The following is a 19,847-nucleotide window of genomic DNA, read 5'->3' as shown; positions in this document are numbered from 1 at the left end:
CCATTTGAACAGGCTGACAATTATCAGCTCAACATTTATTGCAGCCCTGAAGTGTCCTCAAGTCCTGCAACAACCTTCCAGCTTCTGACTCAGAATGTGTACGAGTGAAGTACACATATAGCTATTATACAATTCAAATTCTCGGGCAAATTGATCTTGCCCAATCACGTTCAGCAGTTCTCAAGTCGAGTTGTAAAAGGGAATATCAACCTAAATAAAGTTCTCCATGTAGGATTGGGGGAATGAAATGCCCAAGCTTACCAATTGGCAAAACAGAACCCTGCAAATTCAAGTAACACAGATGGTACAAAATCTACAGATTACAACTGCCAAGATTATGCTTCCTGAGGCCTAGCTACATGGACTGATATTGTGAATCCTGATTCTTTTGCTGCCAGTCTGGGCTCAATAAAATTTGAGACGGATTTACAGGTATCAATTATTGTTTATTTTAACCAGCTAGCTGGGGTGACTCACTCTATTGGGAGAGCAGGACACAATCACAGTCTCCTGAATCTTCAACAGACAGAGTGCAGACAAAGGGAAAAAACATCTAATTTCATATACATTCAAGTTGCATCACGTTTCACATACATACGACCAAATAAGGCAACAGTGCAAATGCAAAGCTCCCATAGGCTTTCCCCAAATTCCATAACCTGGCCTGAGGCCCCTTTTCCCTGTATCCCAGGCAACAAACAAATGGTCCTAGTGACTGCCCATCCCCCTCTTCCTGCCTTGAATCCCAGTTGATGTTTAAGTCCACTAACCTAACTCCTTATTCTACTGCAGTAAAATTTTACTCCTAACTTGGCCTAACTACCCATAATGCCTTTGTTCATTTCCTCAATATCATCCCCATGTTTAGTGCCCCTGCCAATTCCTTGCAATGGCTCTACGTACCATACCAGAGCTTCAGAAATGTATTTTTTTCCTCAAATCAATTTCTGCTTTCATTACTCCCTGAATTTTTTTATTTCCACTGATTCTCAATTGCCATCCCACTATTGTTCCTGCATCATTTCTGCCACATACAATATCATCCTCCAGGTGGCAAACATTTCCTTGAGCGGCTTTTGTGGATTTGTTCCAATCAAAATAAGCATTACTTCTGCTGCTCTCGTGCTGTCTCCTTTTCACTGAATGCGAACACTTCACTTCAATCTACCAGTGTAACCTTCAGCGTTGACCATCCAGGCTTTGGCCAGCTAAACTGTTTCAACAGATTCAACACAATCTGCAGCAACCTAACCCATCTTTCTCAAACAAAATGAGAACATGCTGGACAAGCTTCTTAGCCATGATCACCACCATTTACATTCCCTCTGTCTTTTTACCCACGACATCTTTGTCAATCTCTCCCTAGCCTCCACCTATCACTAGTCCTCTATCCAGCCCTACTACTCCACTACCATCCCCCAAACAACAGTGTACATCCCATTCTATTTCCAGTTCTCTCGAGGTTTAACAAAGTGACATCCAAACACGAAACTTCAGCTCCATTCTCATTAGACAGCTGCTGTCAAACTGAGATTTTCCAGCACTTTGTGTTTGTATTTCAGATTCCAGTATCCACAGTAATGTGCTTTTAACCTATCTTCTTTTTGACACTCTGCAGCCTTCTTGTTCTTCCATTAACTTCAACTTGAAGCCTTGACTCACACCTCATTTCTTTGCCAGCTTCTACTATCCATTTTGCACCATCCTTTTCATTGCCTTTTTCATTTCCTTATTTAGCTACCTACACAGCCTTCAGGGCTTTTTACTGTCTTGCAACAAGGCTTCCTGAGCTGATCCACCAGCCTTCACCTGGCTGACATTTCAAACATTTTGCTTGCAAACTGGTAAATTTGTTAATTGTCCCTCCATAATAATAGTCCACATTCCTGGCTTAGTCATTACTGATTTGTCGTCAACTCTCGTCCCCCATCGCACATTTTCTTTTTGCTCATTCCAAGAAAGGTTAACCTATACTTTCTTCGTTGTTCAGCCTGTCCCACACTCAAGAATGACATCATTGTGAAGGACAGTTAGCAGAACCAACCCCTACTCTCCCCATCAAAAAAAAAAGCATCCTTACTCCAGAACAAGACAGATCACTGCCATGTATAGCCCCCATCCAAGGTCAGGGTCCTTTCTCTAACATGGTCTTACTCTCAGTACAAGCTGTTTCTGTATTGAACTGACCTGGGAACCGTTTAATCCTCATGAGGTGTCAGGTGCAGAGAGAGTTACAGAAGGAATGAGGTAGTCATACAACGTAACAAGTAACATATCAAACACTAAATTTACTATATGGTGCAGAGAATGAACTCTATTTTCCTCCAGTACAATAGCAGCTACTACAGCTGTATTTTTAAGCATAATGAACAATTCTGCCACAGGCCTCCTCATTGTTCCAGCATTTCTCCATTTGCACAACGGCCTATTCCTGGCAGCTCCAAGGAAAACTCTAATTTACGCCCTACAGCAAACATAAGAAACGTTTCTCTTATTAAATTTTACCGAAAGCAGTTTGGAAACATTTACTTCATCGCTAAAAGTTCTCCTGCACTTGCTTTCTAGCCTCAGTCAGGTGAGTAAAATACACAATAACCCTTTATTAGGGCAGACTTACTTGGCCCTGCTGCTGTTTTTCAGCGGTCTGCAAACTGGATACAGTTCTAACTGTAAACACATGATTCATATCAGAAAGAATTTTCCTACCCACATGGCTTCTGAGAGAGAGACTGTTAACATGGGCAGCATTCCCACCTTGCGCTGGGTTTTGAACACAGCATAAAAGTTACACTTTTGGAGTATGCTCCACTTAAACTGTAACACGTCCATCCAGCAAGCCACGTTGTACGGCAAAAGTAAACATAATATGTAAAATGCAACAGCTGGAGGTCAATAGTAAAACTGCTTATTCAGTGACAGACATTCCAGAACAAAAATGTTTCTCTCATGAATTTTCCATTTGCTTAACCCAGGTTATGACTGATAAGCAGGAAGAATTTCTTTTTTAAGAATTTAAATTGAAATTGGCTCTCTGATTAATTGGTGCATGCCACAAATAATTTTTAGCCATTGTAAGGGTCCTTCCCTGTTGTTTCCTTTATTTCCTCATGCTTTATTTTTCTTGCCGTTATCATTTTGATCCATGGATGCTAAATGGACATGTCTCTTCAGGTCACGCAGCTGAGCGAATGAGAACTCAATAAGTTGCAACACGGTATCTGGTGTGAATTTGCGAGCAGCAAAACATGTGGCACCCAAAAGATGGGGTGGGACTCACTTCGATTGATTGGCTGGTGGTCAATGAGTTGGTGAAAAGGCTGTGTTCTGCTCAGTAATAGGTGGTGATTGGATCCTGCCTGAGTGGGATGGTTTCCAGATACCCAAGGAAAGCAGAGTTGGAGATCTGGATGCTGAAAGAAGAGGACCTGATGCCTCTCCCCTTGTTTTTCTCCAGATAAGCTGCTATATTTCTGAAACTGAATGAATCTACAGTGAAAACCATATCGGCTGGAAGGCAGAAATCTCGACCCGAAAGCCTGGATTGAAGCAAAGTGCGTGTAAAGACAATCATCTGAAACAAAAGACTCTTTGTACTTTTACCTATTATTTTCATCCCTCTCATTCTTTCTGTGTTCATTTGCGTGTGTGCGTGCACTTTCATGAGTATGTGTGTGGCACGTGCGTGCGTTCACGTACAAGCATTGTTCCAAGAATTATTGGTAAATTCAATTGTGCTGTGACTCCGGGTCAAGGGGGGCCGGAATTGACCGTGCACTCGCCCAAGATGTTGTAACACCATGACATAGCAATATCACTGTTATGATGGCCACGAAAGACATGCGAGACTGTCAATAGATATCCCGTGGGCTCATGGAATATAAATTTCCCTATTAAGCGGGTGGTAGCTCACCCAATATGAAATGGTAGGCATTTAAAACCCGCAGTTCCAACCTGGACAGCTGCTCCACGTGTCCCCGGGCTTGGATGCACGTGTTATAAGACAGCTTCGGTCTTTTTTGGTACTGCAATAAAGGTGTTTGTTATTGGAAGGCTGGACTTGGCGAAGTTATTACATTGGCGATGAGGAGTAAAAACAATATTTTCTAAGCACCCTCCGGATTCGAAAATGAGCGGCTAATCAGGTATGAAACAAAATGCCTCGGAAAATCCAAACCATTTGATGTTAGCGGAGAAGAGCGGGCCTAACACAAGTTGCGCATGTGTTACTTCTTTCAAGCTAACAACATTGTGGGAAACAAGAAGCAAAATTCTGCTGACAGAATACACGGCCCCAACATTTAGCATGATAAAAAAGCCTGACCTACTCAGACACCCCCGATTAAACGTTTGGTTAGCTTGCAGACCTAGTGCAAAATCAGTATGACCCAAAGTCCTCTATCATCCTCCAGAGGTATCGCTTTAACATTGCAGGGAAAACCCCAGGGACACTGGCCACTGAATTTTTGACCTGATTACGGAAACTAGCTGATAGAACCATCAATTCACTAGACATGTGCTTTAAGATATGAACAGTGGTTTTAATCTACTTACTACAGAGCCAGCCTGTTACCCGTTGAACTCTCGTTGAACTGCAGGCTGGCTCTGGACAAGGATTTTTATACAGCAGTCCAGGGGGGGTGGGGGGGGGGGGGGGGGGGGGGGGGGGAGTCATGGGCGGAGCCATGGGTGGAGCCCTGTACAAACTCCTGAGCATTCCCAGAGCTACTCCCCCTAGTGGTCGGATAACGCTACTGCGCTTACAATGGTATTGGTAAATACAGTGTGAATTACTAAGTTACATTCACCCCCTGCAAAAAAATCAAGTCCGGCGGGGGTGGTGGTCTACAAAGTAAGTCTGTCTACAGAAGTAAGTGGTCGAACTGTCCGCTGCGATCTGCGGAGCACCGGGGTTGCAGCCTCTTGCGGTGACTGGATGGGTGTTGTGTGCTGGGGTACGATGGCGGACTCCAGGGATGGTTGTGTCCGAGCTTCATACTCTTCTGGTTCGACCGGGAACTGGGGGCGCTGGGGGCTGGCCGGCGCAGGTGCACGGAACTGGTGGAGCGACCTCGTGGGCTCGGGAGCACGAGGGTGCGGCAGCATGGGGTGTAGGGTGAGGGGTCCTTCTGTGGGGGTAGAGGGGGCGCTGGATCCGGCGGGTGCCAGATCCCGGATGGCCGTCAGGGAACTCGACGAAGGCGTACTGGGGGTTGGAGTGGAGCAGGCACACCTTCTCAACAAGGGGGTCGGTTTTGTGTGCCCTGACGTGTTTCCTCAGGAGTACCGGGCCCGGTGTCCTCAGCCATGCCGGAAGTGAGACCCCCGTGGTAGTGCCGCTGGAAAAAATGAAGAGCCTCTCGTGAGGGGTCTGATTGGTCGCTGTGCATAAGAGGGACCCAATAGTGTGGAGCATGTCTGGGAGGACTTCCTGCCACTGGGAGACTTGGAGCTTTCTAGACCGGAGGGTCAGTAGGACGGTCTTCCAGACCATCGCGTTCTCCCTCTCCACCTGCCCATTCCCCCTGGGGTTGTAGCCGGTAGTCCTGCTCCAGGCAATGCCCTTGTCGAGCAGGTACTGACGCAGCTCGTCGCTCATGAAGGACGAACCCCGGTCGCTGTGCACGTAGCTGGGGAAACCAAACAGGGTGAAGATGCTATGCAGGGCCCTAATGACTGTGTGGGAGGTCGTGTCGGGGCACGGGATAGCAAATGGGAAACGGGAGAACTCATCTACGACGTTTAGAAAGTAAACGTTCTTGTTAGTTGAGGGGAGCGGCCCTTTGAAATCAATCGCGAGACGTTCAAAGGGCCTAGAAGCCTTGACCAGGTGGGCCCTGTCTGGTCTATAGAAGTGTGGTTTGCACTCCGCACAGATCGGGCAGTCCCTGGTGACCGCTTTTACCTCCTCGTTGGAAGGCAGGTTTCGGGCTCTGATGTAGTGGAAGAGCCGGGTGACCCCCAGGTGGCAGAGGTCGTTGCGGATGACGCACTGGCGCATGTCCCGTGGGATAGGGCTTCCGGAGGCTCGTTGAGCTTTCCGGGTCGATACTTAATATCGTAGCTATAGGTGGAGAGTTCGATCCTCCACCGAAGAATTTTATTATTTTTTATTTTGCCCCTTTGCGAGTTATCAAACATAAAGGCAACCGATCTTTGGTCGGTGATGAGGGTGAACCTCCTACCTGCGAGGTAGTGCCTCCAGTAACGAATAGCCTCCACAATGGCTTGTGCTTCTTTCTCGACTGAGGAGTGTCGGGAGTTCTGAAGCGGAGAGGTTACGGGAGAAAAATGCGACTGGTCTCCCTGCCTGATTTAGTGTGGCTGCTAGAGCTACCTCTGAGGCATCGCTCTCAACCTGGAATGGAGTGGATTCATCCACCGCCTGCATGGTCTCCCTGCCTGATTTAGTGTGGCTGCTAGAGCTACCTCTGAGGCATTGCTCTCAACCTGGAATGGAGTGGATTCATCCACCGCCTGCATGGCCGCTTTGGCGATGTCCTCCTTGATGCAGTTGAAGGCCTGGCGTGCCTCAGCTGACAGGGGAAATTGTGTGGCCTTAAAGAGTGGGCGGGCTTTGTCTGCATATTTAGGGACCCACTGGGCGTAGTAGGAGAAGAAGCCCAAGCACCGTTTGAGGGCCTTGGGGCAATGGGGGAGGGGGAGTTCTAAGAGGGGGCGCAGACGGTCCGGGTCTGGGCCCAGGACTCCGTTTTCCACGACGTAGCCGAGGATGGTCAGTCTGTTTGTGCGGAAAACGCATTTCTCCTTGTTATAAGTGAGGTTTAATTTCTGAGCCGTCTGGAGAAAACGGTAGAGGTTGGCATCACTGTCCTGCTGGTCATAGCCGCAGGTGGTGACATTGTCCGAGTACGGAAACGTGGCCCGCAGCCCATACTGGTCCACCATTCAGTCCATTGCTCATTGGAACACCGAGACCCCATTAGTGACACCGAAGGGGACCCGGAGGAAATGGGAGAGGCGGCCAACGGCCTCGAATGCCGTGTAGTGGCAGTCCTCCGGGCGGATTGGGAGCTGGTGGTATCCAGACTTCAGATCCACCGTGGAAAAGAGCCGACACTGGGCGATCTGATTTACCATGTCTGCAATCCTGGAGAATGGATACGCGTCGAGGAGCGTAAATCTATTTATGGTCTGACTATAGTCGACAACCATGCGGAATTTTTCCCCGGTCTTAACGACCACCACCTGAGCTCTCCAGGGACTATTGCTGGCCTCTATAATCCCCTCACTGAGAAGCCTTCGGACGTCTGATCTGATAAATACCCTATCCTGCAGGCTGTATCACCTGCCACGAGTGGCTACAGGTTTACAGTCCTTTGTAAAGAGGAGAGGAAGGGGGGAGATTCGCAGCGTAGCGAGGCTGCAGATAATGAGTGGGGGCAGGGGCCCGCTGAAGCTGAGGGTGAGGCTCTTAAGGTTACACTGAAAATCTAGGCCAAATAAGAGTGGCACGCAGAGGTCGGGCAAAACGTAGAGTTGAAAGTTTCAGTAGCTAGCGCCTCGGATTGAGAGTGTCGCGGCGGTGCGCCCCTGGATCTGGACAGAATGCGAGCCTGAAGTGAGCGAGATAGTTTGCCGCACGGAGAAAACGGGGAGCGAACAGCGTCTTACCAGACCTGGGTGTATGAAGCTCAGTGCTCCCAGAGTCGAAAAGGCATGGCGTGCTGTACCCATTGATTTGGACCTCTGCCATCGAATTTCGCAAATGCTTCGGGCGTGATTGATCCAGGGGGACTGCTCCAAGTTGAGGGCCGCGTGACGAGCGCCCGGGGAGGTCGTACTCTTCCGATGAGTTGTCCGAGCGTGGAGATGCAGGTCGGGCCCGTGGATCGCACGTGGCGGGCGGCGAGGAAGATGGCGTCCAAGATGGTGGCCCCCATGAGTCGCACGTGGCCGGCCGCGGTGGAGGTTTGCCAAGATGGCGGCCCCCACGGATCGCACGTGGTGGGAGGGGGCGGGGTCGGGGCATAGGCCGCAGCGTTTCAGGCCCCGCGGGTGTGGGGAGCGATTACTTTGTGCCGCTGGGGAGTTGGAAGCTGGGGCCCTTTTTGCGAGCACACTCTTGCATAGTGGTCTTTCCGCCCGCAGCTGCTGCAGGTCGCGTTGCGGGCCGGGCAGTGCTGCCGCGGGTGCTGATTCTGGCTGCAGAAACGGCAGGCTGGAGCAGCGTAGTGGCTGGCTGGAGCAGCCTAGTGGCTGGGCGGCCGCGTGGCACAGGCCTGGGGAAGTCGCTGGTCGGGGGCCCATGATTGGGTCGCGGGGTCCGCAGGGAACAAGGTGAGGCTGCGGAAGGAGACCTCTATCGTGGTAGCAATTTCCGCAGTTGTTTCTAAGTCTTGGGCCCCTTTTCCAGCAGTCGTTGGTGCACATAATTAGACCTGAGGCTCTCTACAAAAACATCGCGTACAGCAAGTTCTCTACGTTCAGCCGCGGTAACCGCTTGATAGTTACAGTCATTTGATAGATTATTGAGCTCTCTTAAAAATTCGGCGAGTGATTCTGTAGGCCGCTGGCGGCGAGTCGCGAACACATGGCGTGCGTAAACTTCGTTAATGGGCCTTACATACATCTTATCGAGTAACGCTAGCGCTGCAGTATATGAACCGGCCGAGTTTAGTTGCGTAGAGATTCTGTGGTTCACCCTCACGTGCAGTAGACTTAACTTCTGTTCCTCTGTTGTTTCGGCTGTGCTCACTTCTGCCAGGTAGGCCTTAAAGCACCGTAGCCAGTGGGAGAAGATTTCTTTTGCCTCTGCATCCTGTGGGTCGAGTTCCAGGCGTCCAGGCTTGAGGGCTGATTCCATGATCGGTCCTGACTGTTCTTAAGTAGATTAAATTGATGGAACCATCAATTCACTAGACACATGCTTCAAGATATGAACAGTGGTTTTAATCTACTTACTACAGAGCCAGCCTGTTACCCGTTGAACTCTCGATGAACTGCAGGCTGGCTCTGGACAAGGGTATTTATACAGCAGTCCAGGGGGAGGAGTCGTGGGCGGAGCCAAGGGAGCCCTGTACAAACTCCTGAGCATTCCCAGAGCTACTCCCCCTAGTGGTCGGATAACGCTACTGCGCTTACAATGGTATTGGTAAATACAGTGTGAATTACTAAGTTACATTCACCACACTAGCAGAACGTGAAGTCGGCCCATCCCTGACCAAGATGTTGCAAGACAGATTGGTGTGCGGAATGAACAACGTGACAACTCAAAAAAAAGAGTTACTGGTTGACCTCAATCTGGACCTAAAAAAAAACATTGAGAGCCCTCTTTCTGGAGAATGCAGACAGAGGTTTAGGAACTACGAGGAACATCAGACAGCAATATCCTCTGGTTAGGGGGAGGGGCCTCATGCAAAAGTGACCATTCATCAACCAAAGGCACCTGTGTAAATAGTCCATCACCAAATTGGAGCTCAGTACGGCAGTCAAGGCAATATTATGACAGTCCTTAGGATGCTAGGGAAATCCCTCCGGAATGTTGCAGAGTTAGACAATTGACTATTGCAAGCATTTAAACCAAGACACAGCCGAGGCAAAGCTATTAGGAGTAGGTAATAGGTGTACGACTCAGGGAAGAAGCTAAGACCAATACATGCCCAGACCATGTAGATATACCCACTCCCAGAAGCAGAAATAATGCAACTAAATTCTATCAACGCGACCAAGGTAACCCCAATAATGACAGAATTGTTGTTAAATGGTCACCCATTGGAAATGGAGGTAGACACGAGGCCACCTTCTCCATCATTGCAGAGATGACATTTGATTATCTCCAAACTGGTATCCAACCCTCGGGTCGAGAAGACATGAGAGCCAGACTAGCCACCTACATGGGGAATCTTTACGGATTAGGGGCAACACAATGACCCCACTAACCTATAGGTAGCAATCAACCTCACTTCCACTCATCGCTGGGCAGGGAGAGTGACCAAGTATCATGGCAGAGATTAACCTCAAATGGATCGAACTGAACTGGCTACAGAGGGGGACAGTATAAAGTCATCAGCAAAAACCCTGAAGTCTTCCAGGAGGGCCTTGGAAAAATAAAAGCAGCCAGAGCCAGAATTTATATCAACCTGGTTGCTACGCCGAAATATTTTACAACAAAATAAGGTCCATAACCCCCGCTGGAGAAGGGAGAAACCAAGCTAGGGCACCTGGAAAATCCAAGTATAATAAGACCTGTGCAATTCAAAGTGGGCAGCACCTGTCGCCTACTTCCTTAAATTAGACCGCCTCTATAGGGATTATAAGCTTGCGATCAATCAGCTTTGCAAACTGGATAGGTACCACATGTCGCAAATAGAGGACCTATGTGCCAAGCTAGCAGGTGGCCAGACATCACTGGGTTATATATATTCCATGGCCATCTTTAACTCAGATTCGGCGAACATTCCCGCAAATATGTTTCGATCAACATACACAAGGACCTAAACTCGCTTGTCCTTCGGGGTCTCGTCACTGTGCACCATATTCCAACAGATTATGGGGAACATACTCCAAGGATTACTTAAGGTAGTGGGTGTACTTGAAGAACATTCCGATCAAGGGGGCTTTAGAACAAGAACAAGAGCACATAGCAATTCTGGAGGAGGTCCTGTGGTGATTTTTGAAAACTGGGGCACATCTGAAAGGGAAAAATGTGTTTTCCAAGTGAACAAGGTGACCTGCTTGGGTTATCTAGTTTGATTACAAAAAGGACTACATAATCATCACAATCTGTATTATTGTCACAAGTAGGCTTACATTAACACGCAATGAAGTTACTGTGAAAAGCCCCTAGTCGCCACATTCCGGCGCCTGTTCGGGGACACTGAGGGAGAATTCAGAATGTCCAATTCACCTAACAAGCAGGTTTTCGGGAGTTGTGGGAGGAAACAGGAGCACCCGAAGGAAAACCCACACAGACACAGGGAGAATGTGCAGACAGTGATCAAACCTGGGGCCCTGGCACTGTGAAGCAACAGTGCAATCACTGTGCTACCATACCGCCATTGTTCTTCTCTAGTTGCATTAAAAGTCATATCTTGGGGTTATATAGTCATTAGTAAAGCCACTGAGATTGTTGCAATAAATTCTAAACCTGTATTGCTAATGTTCTGTGCCAGCAAAATGATTTGACAATTTCTCACGACAGGATTTGAACTCTCAACCACTGGGTTGCTAGTTTATAACTAATTACTAAACCATTGCTATTCTGAAAAAAGATCCAAACCCAGCGTTTTACTTAAAAGGACACTTTTCTCATATACTACTGGACCTTAAATGGGTAGGCTCAACTGTAGAGTGTTTTTAAAGCCAATTTACCACTTCAGAGGTAATCTGGCCAACAATATCATTTGTAGCACCCTGTACTGGCTGTGACAAATCACGAGGCAGAAAGTGTCGCATTGCTTTACAGCACAAAAGATTTTTAGACACAGCCAAGAGTGATTTTCATTTTCTTTTTCCTTTCCATTTAAAACGTATCACTCTGTGACGACTGAGAGCTAAACGCCCAAGAACCAGCGATGTTGAATACAACCGTTTCACACACATTTGATATGGTTATTGACTCTATGATGTGGTGTAATCATGAGGTTACAGGTGAACTTCTCAGCAACAGATACACCGGGTATAATATGCGAAGACATTTTCTAGTGAATGACGGTGGCAGAGCAGGTTACAAGACTGCGGCAAGCACAACACTGCCAAGATGAAAGAGCCCAAGTTGTGAAAAAAATTCAAAACGTTAATTCTGAGTTTTTCCAACACTTTGTTTTTATTACTGCTAAGATGGAGCTGTGTTCCTCTCATGTCAAAAATTAATTGTTCCTAAGCAAATACAGGTGGAACAGACAAGTGAAATTATTTTATTGTTGGGTAAGGAACTGACAATGCACTGAATGGTTTCAGGCTACTACAGTTCAGAAGAATGGAGCAGCATTTATGTGTACACACATGCCCTTGTATCCTATTGCATTGTGTGCATGCAGGCCAGGAACACTTCTATTTTTAAAGTCTTGGGAAATATTTTTCCTGGGTTTAGTATCTCAGGCCACACCTGGAGCTGAGTCCTCACGGTTTATTACGCCAAGTGAATTACAATCACCCAATATAAAAGCAAATTACTGTGGATGCTGTAAATCTGAAATAAAAACAGAAATTGCTGGAAAAACTGAGATCTGGTAATGTCTGCGGGAGGGAAACAGAGTTAACGGCTCAAGACCGGATGACTCTTCTTAAAAGTAAAGGGGGGTTAGGAGAAATGTGTTGAATTATATATTGTATAAGAGGTATGGAACAAATGGAACAGAGTAGACTGGTGGGAGCTAGGAGAGTAACTGGTGGGAGCTAGAGAGATTGCAATAAAGATTGGATTGGATTGGATTTGTTTATTGTCATGTGTACCGAGGTACAGTGAAATGTATTTTTCTGTAAGCAGCTCAATAGATCGTTCAGTACATGGAAGAAAAGGGAATTAAATAAAATTCAAGAAAATACAATAAAATACATGAGAATACATAATAGGGCAACACAAGATATACAATGTAACTACATAAGCATTGGCATTGGATGAAGCATACAGGGTGTAGTGTTAATGAGGTCAGTCAATAAGAGGGTCATTTAGGAGTCTGGTGACAGTGGGGAAGAAGCTGTTTTTGAGTCTGTACGTGCGTGTTCTCAGACTTCTGTATCGCCTGCCCGATGGAAGAAGTTGGAAAAGTGAGTAAGCCGGGTGGGAGGGATCCTTGATTATGCTGCCCGCTTTCCCCCGGCAGCGGGAGGTGTAGATGGAGTCCATGGATGGGAGGCAGGTTCGTATGATGGACTGGGCGGTATTCACAACTCTCTGAAGTTCCTTGCGGTCCTGGGCCGAGCAGTTGCCATACCAGGCTGTGATGCAGCCTGATAGGATGCTTTCTATAGTGCATCTGTAAAAGTTGGTAAGGGTTAATGTGGACATACCGAATTTCCTTAGTTTCCTGAGGAAGTATAGGCGCTGTTGTGCTTTCTTGATGATAGCGTCGACGTGAGTGGACCAGGACAGATTTTTGGTGATGTGCACCCCTAGGAATTTGAAACTGCTAAGCATCTCCACCTCGGCCCCGTTGATGCTGACAGGAGTGTGTACAGTACTTTGCTTCCTGAAGTCGATGACCAGCTCTTTAGTTTTGCTGGCATTGAGGAAGAGATTGTTGTCGTTGCACCACTCCATTAGGTTTTCTATCTCCCTCCTGTATTCGGACTCGTCGTTATTCGAGATCCGGCCCACTATGGTCGTATCGTCAGCAAACTTGTAGATGGAGTTGGAACCAAGTTTTGCCACGCAGTCGAATGTGTACAGGGAGTACAGTAAGGGGCTAAGTACGCAGCCTTGCGGGGCACCGGTATTGAGGACTATTGTGGAGGAGGTGTTGGTGTTCATTCTTACTGATTGTGGTCTGTTGGTCAGAAAGTCAAGGATCCAGTTGCAGAGTGGAGAGCCAAGTCCTAGGTTTTGGAGCTTTGATATGACAGATCAGACAGCGGAAGCGTTAGTGACAGTGTGAAGGGCTTGAAAAGGTGTGATTGTGGCACAAGGGTAAAATAGCAGAATGTGTTATAGTAGAAAAAAGGTCAGTGCTCAGTGAAACCAAAACTAAAGAACAAGTGACACATGTCCCAGTGGGGGAGGGGCTTTGTGTTGTGACAAAATATGTATTGAATTAAAAAAGGGGTCAAGATAGAGGACAAAGGTCAGAGTTCAAAGTTATTGAATTCAATGTTGATTCCTGATGACTGTAACGTGTCTAATGGAAAGATGAGGTATTGCTACTCCAGTTAGTGCTGGGCTTCGCTGGAACATTGCAGCAGGCAGAGGACGGAGCAGGAGAGCAAGATGAGGAGTTGAAATGACAAGCAACAGGAAGGTAGGAGTCACTCTTGCGGACTGAGTGAAGGTGTTCCACAAAGCGGTCACCCAGTCGGAGAGAAGTCTCCGCAGCAATGATGATGATAATAATAATAATAGTAATAGCTTATTGTCATAAGTAGGCTTCAATTAAGTTACTGTGAAAAGCCCCTAGTTGCCACATTCCGGCACCTGTTCGGGGAGGCTGGTACGGGAATTGAACCCGCGCTGCTGCCTCGTTCTGCATTACAAGCTGGCTGTTTAGCCCAGTGTTCTAAACCAGCCCCCAAGGAGATCGCATTGGAGCAGCGAACACAGCAAATTGAAAGAGGTGCAAATAAAACGTTGCATCACCTGAAAGGACTGTTTGCGACCTTTAACGGTGAAGAGGGAGAAGGGAAAAGCGCAGCTGTTGCACCTTATGCGATTGCAAGTGAAGGTGCCATAGGAAGGGGATGTGGAGGGAGTGGTCCCTGCAGAATGCTGACAGGAGTTTGGGGGGGGGGGGGGGGGGGGGGGGGGGGGGGAAAGAGACGTGTTTTGTGGTGATATCATGCTGGACTTGACAAAATAACAGGATAATTCTCACACTAGTGGGTTGTGAAAATAAGAAAATGGGGGACTATCATGGTTCTGGGAAGGGACAGAAGAGGCGAGAGGTGAGGTATGGGGAATGGGTTGAACCTAGTTGAGTGCAGAGCCACCCACAGTGGCTGGGAACCTCAGTTAAAGGAAAAGGCAGAAATGTCAGAAGCACCTTTTTCCAGGGTAGTATTAGAACAGGTATGACAGAAGTGGAGACACTGGGAGAATGGGACGTGCTTACAGAAAGCAATGTGTGAGGAGCTGCAGTCAAGTCGGGATAGTAATGGATATGGGCAGTCTATTACCAAAAATAGAGACAGAGGAGTCAAGGAACAGAAGAGAATTGTCAGAGATGGATTGTGTAACAGTGAGAGAGGAGTGGAAATTGGAAGAAAAACTCAATAAAATTTTTCGAGGTCCAGACAAGAGCACAAAGTGACATCGGTCATTGATGTAGTGGAATGCAGTAAGAAGTCTTACAACACCAGGTAAAAGTCCAACAGGTTTGTTTTGAATCACTCGCTTTTGGAGTGCAGCTCCTTCATCAAGTGAATGAAGAGGTGGGTTCCACAAACACATATCAGGAAGTTTGATAAAGTCAGGGTCAGACTTGAGTGCAGCAGGTTCAGAAGCAGACAGGGTTGGTGTGAATGAGAGGAGCAGAGAAATCACGACGGCCGGTGCCGCGCCGACAGTTCTCAACGAAAAGATGAAAATGCGTGTGGGAGGTCAAAAGGAGGAGCTCAGGTAGAGGGGGAAGACTGGAAGTGGGTAAAAGAGAAGGGGAGGACTCCTGCCAAAAGACGTGAGCACAGAGAGAAAGGTGATGAAGGAAGAGTTCAGAATCGTGCAGAACCCAAAGAAAGTTAATTGGGGTGAGGATGCAAGGGGATGAAACAGAGTACTTTGCTGAGCACAGAACGTTCAGCATCAGAAAGGGGAAAGTCAGCGTGCTTACTAAATACATAGCAAGTATTAGGAGGAGGAATGGGATTAGAAGACATGAAGGTGTGGAGGGTCCTGGATGGATAAGTGTCAGGACGTTGTTGGAGTTTGTGTTCCTTCACTCTGAAAGGAAGGGAAACGGCTTGTTTTTGCTTTGGATGAGACAAAGAATAAAATGGAACTGGGGACAAGAACAGCTTTGAGAGAGGGTAAGTCAGTGTTGCTGAAGAGAGAGGTCAAGTGTATACATGTGGGCGGCATGGTAGCACTGTTGCTTTACAGCTCCAGGGTCCCAGGTTCGATTCCCGGCTTGGGTCACTGTCTGTGCTGAGTCTGCACGCTCTCCCCGTGTCTGCGCGGGTTTCCTCCGGGTGCTCCGGTTTCTCCCACAAGTCCCGAAAGACGTGCTGTAAGGTAATTTGGACATTCTGAATTCTCCCTCTGTGTACCCGCACAGATGCCAGAATGTAGCAACTCGGGGTTTTTCACAGCAACTTCATTACAGTGTTAATGTAAGCCGACTGGTGAGAATAAAGATTATTATTATTATATGGCAAAGCATGGCACTGAATGTGGATCTCAGGATGCAGCGAGAACAGTATTCCGAGGAGTGTTGTATATCCCAGAGATATCGGGAATCCTGGGTGGGAAATATGAGGGATGGAACTTCAGTTGGAATCCAGCGGGGACAAATTAGAGGCAGAGGTAAGTCACTGATAGATAGAAATGTGATGGTGTAAGCGAGTGTTGGTAAACACCTTGTCAAACACCAAGAGAGAAATGGGAAGTAATGAAGGTGAACTTGGTAATTGAGGAAAGCACTGGAAAACCACATTCAGTAACATTTCTATATTTAAAGTCTGCAAATTAGGCGATATTCTGCACTCCAAATTGCTCTCCACAATCCCCACAACGCATTAAAACAATATTTGTAAGCAGATGTTTCTGTTGATAGATGGTGCTAGTGGTTCAATCAAACAACTTCCCTGCACTCAGATTCATTATCAGTCGTTAACGGATCTCGGAGGTAATATCAACGACAGGTATACCAACACCAACATTTATTTCTCGGAATCCAAACTGCTCCAAGCAGCACTTCTTCTATTTCAAGTACACCAGAGCAGAATTTGTATCACATCTGGGAGACATCATGGTTGACAATTACAGCCTCCTTTCCCCATAACAAAAAGCATTGTAGCGCCTCTGCCTTCCTCATGCTTAGAACGGAGCAGCCAAGCATATTGCCACTTTTCCCCAAATGCAATAAAGCGGTTTCTAAAAGGTAAACATCACAGAAAATGGTGGAAGGGGATAGTTTTCTGCCGCAGGCAATTGTCTTGATGGGCAGAATTAGCTTCCTTAATTGCTTTATTGAAATGTACTTGGAACATTCACATCCTCTGGGCACAGGCTGATGAACCAAAATTCCAGCTCTGTTGGAATCACACGAGCACTCATTTAACATCAACTACTGGCTCAATCAACACAATTAGGAAGCAGAACAGGTGATGTAACTGCAGGTTGTTGATGAAGACGGCAGTAAAAAGAGCAAGCAGCCATCACATTTGACTCTGGTAATTAATGGGACCACGAAAATTACAGAAGGCACATTAGCTATGTCGAGTACATCAAATATACTTTAAACATTCACTCCCTTTAGTGCCAGTGCATTGTAGCTGCTGTATGCACCATCTGCAAGTGACACCACATCAACTTATCAAAGTTTGTTCAACTGTACTTTGCAAGCATATTATCTCTACCACTGAGAAGAACAATGAAAGCAGATACATAAGAACACCGCCATCTGCAAGTTCCTCGAAAAGTTACTCAACATCCTGACTTAGAACAATTTGGTGGAGATGCCGGCGTTGGACTGGGGTGAGCACAGTAAGAAGTCTTACAACACCAGGTTAAAGTCCAACAGGTTTGTTTCAAATCACTAGCTTTCAGAGCTCTGCTCCTTCCTCAGCTGAGTGAAGAGTACCTCTTCATCCCTAACAAAACTGTCAGTGTATCGACACAACATGGACTGCGGTGATTGAAGGAGTGGCTCGCCACCACCTACAAGGGCAATTAGGGATGGGCAATAAATGCTGCTCTGGCCAGAAATATCCACATCTCAAGAATGAATAAAACAAGGGCAAGACACAGATTTCCCGCATCCAAGAAAAACTTCATAAGATGACAAGAACATAAGATACAGGAGCAGAAATAGGTCAATCGGCCCATCGAGTCTGCTCCGCCATTCGTTCATGGCTGATGTGTTTCTCATCTCCATTCTCCTGCCCTCTCCCCGTGATCTCTGATCCCCTTATCAAGAACCCATCTAATCTGATTTTAAAGACACTCAGTGATTTGACCTCAAAAGGCTTCTGCGGCAAGAGTGCTACAGATTCACCACCCTCTGGCTGAAGAAATTTCTCCTCATTTCAGTTTTAGAAGATTGTCTCTTCAGTCTGAGGCTGTGCCCTCTGTATATAATTAATAATACAATTAACAGTAATAGTATAATTAATAAAAACCCAGGTGTCTGCAAGCAGGGATCAACCGTGCCTTTGAAGACTTCTTCAGATGTAGTGAGTTTATCCTGTACATAACAAGATCAGAAATCACAGGATCAACATGATAGCACAGTTGCTTCACAGCTCCAGGGTCCCAGGTTCGATTCCCAGCTTGGGTCACTGTCTGTGCTGAGTCTGCACGTTCTCCCCGTGTGTGCGTGGGTTTCCTCCGGGAGCTCCGGTTTCCTCCCACAGTCCAAAGATGTGCAGGTTAGGATTGGCTTTGCTAAATTGCCCTTAGAGTCCAAAAAAGGTTAGCTGGAGTTACGGGGATAGGATGGAGGTTTGGGCTTAGGTAGGGTGCTCTTTCTAAGTGTTGGTGCAGACTCGATGGGCCGAGTGGCCTCCTTCTGCACTGTAAATCCTATGAAAACACATGATCCGTGCTAGCTAGTCTTCAAATAGGACGCAGCTAACTGTAGTGTGATTTACTTCAACACTCCTGGTATTAAGAAAGGGAAACAAGCTGTACAGTTGACTTGCACATTAGGTGAAATGAGGATCGGGTTTAATTGCATTCCCCCAGAGGCTGAAAGCCAGCCAACACTTATTGTCAAGGTGCAGCAAAACATCAACATTGTCAATCGAAGACAGTGAGAGTAAAAATCATGAACAAAAAAAAACACTTGCATTTAGAAATAAAATGTGCAAAAGGAAGAAGAGTTCCAAGGGCATGCTGTCTGAAAAGAATTTGAGAGAGTTGAAATAGCATTCCAAACTCTTGGCTATTGCGTTAACACTTTAGATTGTCAGAGAATGTCGAAGAGCAGCTTCAGCAGCCTGTGTTTCCAGCATTCACATGATGCCTGCCTTCAGCACCAATAGCTCCTCTGATGCTACTTCATTCATAAATTATGAAAATCCCAGGCAAGATCAAATGCAGGATGAACAGACTTTCGTTGAAATTAATTTAAAAATGGAACAAGTTATTCAACCTATCTGCTACCCCTCTTCAGTTCTGGAGAAGAGTCATACTGGACTCAAAACATTAACTCTAATTCTATCTCCACAGATGTTGCAGGACCTGGATTTTTCCACCATCCACAGTATTTTACTTTTATATTATTCAACCTACTGCTGCTTGTAACAAAATGCATTCCTGATCATTTTCCAGTCTTAGTGACCAAAGGTTAGGTGGAGTGGGGTGGGGGAGTGGGACTGGATAGGGTGCTGTTTCAAAGGGTCGGTGCAGATTCAATGGGCCAAATGGCCTGCTTCTGCACTGTAGATATTTGATAAAAGGTGAAATCTTGCATGATGCAGGCCCAAACATTCAGTGGTATCAAACCCAGGGATAAGACTTGTTTTCTTTCCGCAGCCAGTTAGACACAAGTACAATATTGTTAATGATAATCTGTAAGCTAGGTGCAGTGGGAGAGATCACAGAAAAGAATGGGAAGAGTGTAGTACGGAAATGAGGAGACCTCATAAATAGTGCACAGAATGGCCCTGGCCTGAGAGAGATGGCCAATTGATAGAAAATTTGATTTAACAGCAATATTTAATGTCAATCACTTACCAAAATAACAAATTAATTGTAAGCACACATCAATAATTGCACTGCATATTAGTTGTCTGCTTCTCAAAATTAAACACTGCTCCCAAGTCTACATTTCAAAACATACCGATAATTTTTTTAAGGAGGAACATCCTAAAAGGTTAAATAGTTCCCACCATTAATCCCCTCACCTTTCCCCAAAAACCCCATCAGAATATTTTTGTTATGTTCATAACAAAGCTTACCCTCAAAAGCAAAACTTTACTCTGTGAACCAGAATATTAATTTAAATGTCTAGTATCTGCAGCAAGCTTCGTGGTTAAACAGAAATTCCTGTCTTTTGATTGAATTATTCACTATT

The 19,847-nt window shown here is 46.4% G+C and overlaps 1 protein-coding gene across 11 annotated transcripts in view; it reads right to left on the bottom strand.

Annotated features, from left to right (window-relative positions):
* The window catches only part of LOC119956020 (serine-rich coiled-coil domain-containing protein 2-like), a 643,754-nt gene that overhangs the window by 367,175 nt on the left and 256,732 nt on the right, over window positions 1-19,847 (bottom strand). The gene's annotated exons all lie outside the window — the stretch shown is intronic.

This window comes from Scyliorhinus canicula, chromosome 22 (assembly GCF_902713615.1).
Source record: "Scyliorhinus canicula chromosome 22, sScyCan1.1, whole genome shotgun sequence".
NCBI classification, from domain to species: Eukaryota; Metazoa; Chordata; class Chondrichthyes; order Carcharhiniformes; family Scyliorhinidae; genus Scyliorhinus; species Scyliorhinus canicula.
The sequence above is the reverse complement of the archived record's forward strand: the minus strand, read 5'-3'. Positions and strand labels throughout refer to the sequence as shown.